This window comes from Castor canadensis, chromosome 14, assembly GCF_047511655.1.
Source record: "Castor canadensis chromosome 14, mCasCan1.hap1v2, whole genome shotgun sequence".
Classification (NCBI taxonomy): domain Eukaryota; kingdom Metazoa; phylum Chordata; class Mammalia; order Rodentia; family Castoridae; genus Castor; species Castor canadensis.
This window is the reverse complement of record NC_133399.1, coordinates 61,228,021-61,234,020: the sequence shown is the minus strand read 5'-3', so window position 1 is coordinate 61,234,020 and position 6,000 is coordinate 61,228,021.

Genomic DNA, 6,000 nt, shown 5'->3' with positions numbered 1-6,000 from the left:
TTAAGGAGATTGGCCTATAGTTCTCCTTTTTGGAGGTGTCTTTGCCTGGTTTTGGGATAAGTGTAATACTGGCTTCATAAAATGTGTTTGGCAGTTTTCCTTCCCTTTCTATTTCATGGAACAGTTTAAGGAGGGTTGGTATCAGTTCTTCTTTAAAGGTCTGATAGAATTCAGCAGAGAATCCATCAGGTCCTGGACTTTTCTTTTTGGGGAGACTCTTGATTGCTGCTTCAATTTCATTTTGTGTTAGAGGTCTATTCAGGTGATTAATTTCCTCTTGGTTCAGTTTTGGATGATCATATGTATCTAGAAATCTGTCCATTTCTTTTAGATTTTCAAATTTATTTGAATATAGGTTCTCAAAGTAGTCTCTGATGATTTCCTGGACTTCCATGGTGTTTGTTGTTATCTCCCCTTTTGCATTCCTAATTCTACTAATTTGGGTTTTTTCTCTCCTCATTTTAGTCAGGTTTGCCAGGGGTCTATCGATCTTGTTTATTTTTTCAAAGAACCAACTTTTTGTTTCATTAATTCTTTGTATGGTTTTTCTGGTTTCTATTTCGTTGATTTCAGCTCTTATTTTTATTATTTCTCTCCTTCTATTTGTTTTGAGATTTGCTTGTTCTTGTTTTTCTAGGAGTTTGAGATGTATCATTAGGTCATTGATTTGGGATCTTTCAATCTTTTTAATATATGCACTCATGGCTATAAACTTTCCTCTCAAGACTGCCTTAGCTGTGTCCCATAGGTTCCGGTAGGTTGTGTTTTCATTTTCATTGACTTCCAGGAACTTTTTAATTTCCTCTTTTATTGTATCAATTATCCATTCTTCATTAAGTAATGAGTTATTTAGTTTCCAGCTGTTTGCATGTTTTTTGTCTTTACTTTTGTTGTTGAGTTCTACTTTTACTGCATTGTGGTCAGATAGTATGCACGGTATTATTTCTATTTTCTTATATTTGCTGAGGCTTGCTTTGTGCCCTAGGATATGATCTATTTTGGAGAAGGTTCCATGGGCTGCTGAGAAGAATGTATATTGTGTAGAGGTTGGATGAAATGTTCTGTAGACATCTACTAGGTCCACTTGATCTATTGCATATTTTAGATCTTGGATTTCTTTATTGAGTTTTTGTTTGGATGACCTATCTATTGACGATAATGGAGTATTGAAGTCTCCCACAACCACTGTGTTGGTGTTTATATATGCTTTTAGGTCTTTCAGGGTATGTTTGATGAAATTGGGTGCGTTGACATTGGGGGCATACAGATTGATGATTATTATTTCCTTTTGGTCTATTTCCCTTTTTATTAGTATGGAATGTCCTTCTTTATCTCGTTTGATCAATGTAGGTTTGAAGTCTACTTTGTCAGAGATAAGTATTGCTACTCCTGCTTGTTTTCGGGGGCCATTGGCTTGGTAAATCTTCTTCCAGCCTTTCATCCTAAGCATATGCTTATTTCTGTTGGTGAGATGAGTCTCCTGTAAGCAACAAATTGTTGGATCTTCTTTTTTGATCCATTTTGTCAAACGGTGTCTTTTGATGTGTGAATTAAGTCCATTACATTAAGCGTTAGTACTGATAGGTATGTGGTGATTTTTGCCATTTAGTTGTCTTAGTTGTTTGAAGGTTTGATTGTGTGTACCTAACTTGATGTTACTCTCTACTGTCTTGCTTTTTCTTATCCTGTGGTTTGGTGCTGCCTGCCTTTTCATGGTTAAGTTGGGTGTCATTTCTGTGTGCAGGATCCCTTGCAGAATCTTTTGTAATGGTGGCTTTGTGGTCACATATTGTTTTAGTTTCTGCTTATCATGGAAGACTTTTATTGCTCCATCTATTTTGAATGATAGCTTTGCTGGGTAGAGTATCCTGGGGTTGAAGTTATTTTCATTCAGTGCCCAGAAGAACTCACCCACGATCTTCTTGCTTTTAATGTTTCTGTTGAGAAGTCTGCTGTGATTTTGATGGGTTTACCTTTGTATGTTACTTGTTTTTTCTCTCTTACAGCCTTCAATATTCTTTCCTTAGTTTCTGAACTTGTTGTTTTAATGATGATATGTCATGGAGTAGTTCTATTTTGATCTGGTCTGTTTGGTGTCCTGGAGGCCTCTTGCATCTGTATGGGAATATCTCTCTCTAGATTTGGGAAATTTTCTGTTATTATTTTGTTGAATATATTACGCATTCCCTTCGCTTGCACTTCTTCTCCTTCTTCGATGCCCATGATTCTCAAGTTTGGTCTTTTGATGGAGTCAGTGAGTTCTTGCATTTTCTTTTCACAGGTCTTGAGTTGTTTAATTAATAGTTCTTCGGTTTTTCCTTTAATTACCATTTCATCTTCAAGTTCTGAGATTCTGTCTTCTGTTTGTTCTATTCTGCTGGATTGGCCTTCCGTTTTGTTTTGCAGTTCTGTTTCGTTCTTTTTTCTGAGGTTTTCCATTTCCTGGCAGTTTTCTTCTTTATTGTTGTCTATTTTTGTCCTGAGTTCATTTATCCATTTATTCATTGTGTTCTCTCTTTCACTTTGGTGTTTATACAGTGCTTCTATGCTTTCCTTTATTTCTTCTTTTGCTTTTTCAAATTCTCTATTTTTATTGTCTTGGAATTTCTTGAGTGTCTCCTGTACATTTTGGTTGACCCTATCCAGTATCATCTCTATAAAATTCTCATTGAGTACTTGTAGTATGTCTTCTTTTAAATTATTCTTGTGGGGTTCATTGGGTCCTTTGGCATAGTTTATCTTCATTTTGTTGGAGTCTGGATCTGAGTTTCTGTTCTCTTCATTCCCCTCTGGTTCCTGTACTAATTTTTTGCTGTGGGGAAACTGGTTTCCCTGTTTTTTCTGTCTTCCCGTCATTGTCCTTGGTGTTGTTACTGTCCCTGTACTGTGTGTAATTAAGTATTTTCTAGCTTGTAATAATAACAATGGTAATATTGAGAATGGAAGGGTGAGCTGAGATGGAAAGCAAGAAGTTAAAGAAAAGGGGAAAACAAATATACAGACAAGAGGGAGAAAGCAGAACAAGGTATCAGACAAGAGAGTTTCAAAGGTATAAACAGGGAGCGTTAGTGTACTAATCAACAGTAAGCTGAACAGACAATAGAGAGACAGAAAGAGGATTGAAAATCAAAGATAAAAAAAATAAAAAGTAAATGAAAGAAATATCTATATATAAAATTGAATTAAAATAAAATGGAAAATAGAAAATTAAAAAAAAAAAAAACTTCCAAGTTTATATGCAATGCAGTTTCAGTCTTAATAATTTGGGTGTCCATCTCAATCTCCAGTCCTGGAGTTGGTGCCTCAGATGTTGTTCTGTAGTTGTCTCATCAAAGGGGATGCATAAAGTAGAACAAAACTACACACTCATACACACACACACACAAACACACACACACACACACACACACACAAAAGCCCCACCAAGTGTCCCAAGTTCAAATGCAATACAGTTTCAGTAAGTTTTTCGGCTTGCAGGTGTAATTCGGTTGTTCTCTCATCAAAGGTAGGGAGAAAAAGAAAAAAAAGCGTCTGGAGACAGTTCTGAGAGTGGTATCTGCAACTGTGGCTTGCCTGCCTGCTGCTCTCAGCCTGTAGCTGGTGGCGTTATTTATGCAGATCTCTGGGGTGAGCTAGCACTCACCTGGTCCCACAGGCTTTGTTTGCTCAGAGTTCTCCTGTGCGGGGGCCTCTGCTACAGGCTTTCCCCTTTCCAAGCACTGGGAAAGGTGACACGGCCCCCGCGTTGTCAGGCCTGCGTGTTTTATTTACAGTTCTTGTGGGAGGTGGGTCTTCCCCCCTCTCCTCTGAAGTTTTCCTCCCACTGCCACTTTCAGAAGCTTTCCTGCTCCTGCTTACTGGGCGGTGCTGCTGCTCCTGCCTGCCGCCATGTTTGTTTACAGTTCACGTGGGTAGTGGGTCTTCCCTCCTCTCACAAGCTTCCCTGCTCCTGGTTGCTGGGTACGCGCCCCGCTCTCGCCAGAGGCTCTCCGGCCCGCCCAGCTTGTTTATTTACAGTCCCGGGAAGGATTCCCTTCCCCCAATCTTCAGTGCTCAGGGCACCCCACCCTCTTTCCAGCGTGTCTTAACTGTTCTTATTGCTTATTACTCAGTTTCTCTTTTTTTCCCCGGGTGGAGGTCAGTCTGTCCAGGGGGCTATGCTGCTCTGGCCCAGGCTTGTCTGTGGGGGTACCACAGTACCGCAAAACTCACCTGGTCTGCGTCTTCCCAAGCCGTATGGGCGCCGGCCACTGGCGGCCCCGGGGGCCCTCCTCGGTTCTCCGTTTAACGTGAAGTGGAGATTCTCTGCACCGGCTGGAGATGTGGAGGGGTCAAAATTATGCCTTTTCTCGGTGATTATGCCTGCAAAGTGTGTCTCCAGCGTCTCTCCAAGATTTCACTATAGGAGGGTTGCTTTCTGCTTCCTACCTCTAGCCGCCATCTTGGAATCCACCTATGGGTTTTTCACAGATGACTTTTTGACAGGTTAAGGAAATTCCCTTCTAATCTTATTATGTGAAATTGGTTTATACTGAAAAAGTGCTGGATTTTTATCAACTACTTTTTTTGTGTTTGGTGGGATGATAATATGAGCTTTGCTTTTTATTCTACTACTAGAATATATCAATTTTCAACTGTTAAAACAACCTTGCATTTGTTGGTTAAGTCTCACTTGGTCATGGTGCATAATCTCTTTTATAGTCTTCCTTATTTCATTTGCTAGTATATTGTTGAGGATATTTATATCAATATTTATAAGACAATTTTTTGAACCTAGGATTTCACGTTTGCTAGGTAGGCACCCTACCACTTGAGCCACTCCACCAGCCACACAAGAGGTTTTTTTATACTTTTCCTTTTTTCTTTTGCAGGAATATCAGATAATAAGTTTACATAAATAGGTATCAGATTATAAATTTAGAAGTGTTGTTTCCTGTTCTATTTTTTGGAATAGTTCATGAACATTGGTGTTTATTTTTCCTTAAATGTTTGCTAGAACTCTAAAGAGTATTGCAGCCTTTCATGCAGTAAAAGTGGCCATAGTAAAAACAGACTCAAACTCAGCTTAAGTCTACAATGTTTTTACTAAATCACCCACAGGAATGACTTGACAAAAGAAATATGCCCATTTCCAGGTGTAAATGCTTCTTAACAGGGTCTCTACTGTTCTCTAACATTAAGCCAAATATTACATTACACACAGAAAAGGCAAGAAAACACAACCTATTTGTCAAACTAAAATGCAACCAGAGAACCAGACAGAGATGACACAGTTTGCAACTATTAGGCAGTGACTTAATAATAAAAACTCCAATAAGTATGTAAGAGAATAATTATTAAAACTATAAAAATATGTCTAAAAAGGGTTAACTTGGGCAGAAAAAGAACAGCTGCTAGACAAAATACAATAAAATACCTACTAGTTAAGAAGAAAAAAAAGTACTACTAGAGATAAAAAATACCTTTGATGAAAAAAGTCAAATAAAGAATCATTCACTTTGAAGACAGACCCATAAAGGATAGTGCTGAAACAATTGGCCATTGGTATCTATGCCGCATACGATACATGAGAAGTAATTTGAAATTGCTTATAGACCTAAGTTTGAAAGCTAAAACTAGTCAAATTCTAGAAGAAAATATTGGGAAACCTTTATGATCTTGGGGCTCTTATGTTGGACAGAAAAAGCATGAAAAATAAAAGAAAATATTGATAAAATAAACATCATCAAAATTATACATTTTACTGTTTGAAAGACATTATTAAAAAACATGAAGGACAAACCACAGAAAGAGAAAAAAATACTTGCAGAACACAAAGAACCAACAGCTATAACAGATAAGGAAGGTTCATAATTCAATTGTAAAAAAAGATGGCGGCTAGAGGTAGGAAGCAGAAAGCGCCCCTCCTATAGTGAAATCTTGGAGAGACGCTGGAGACACACTTTGCAGGCATAATCACCAAGAAAAGGCATAACTTTGACTCCTCCACATCTCCAGCCG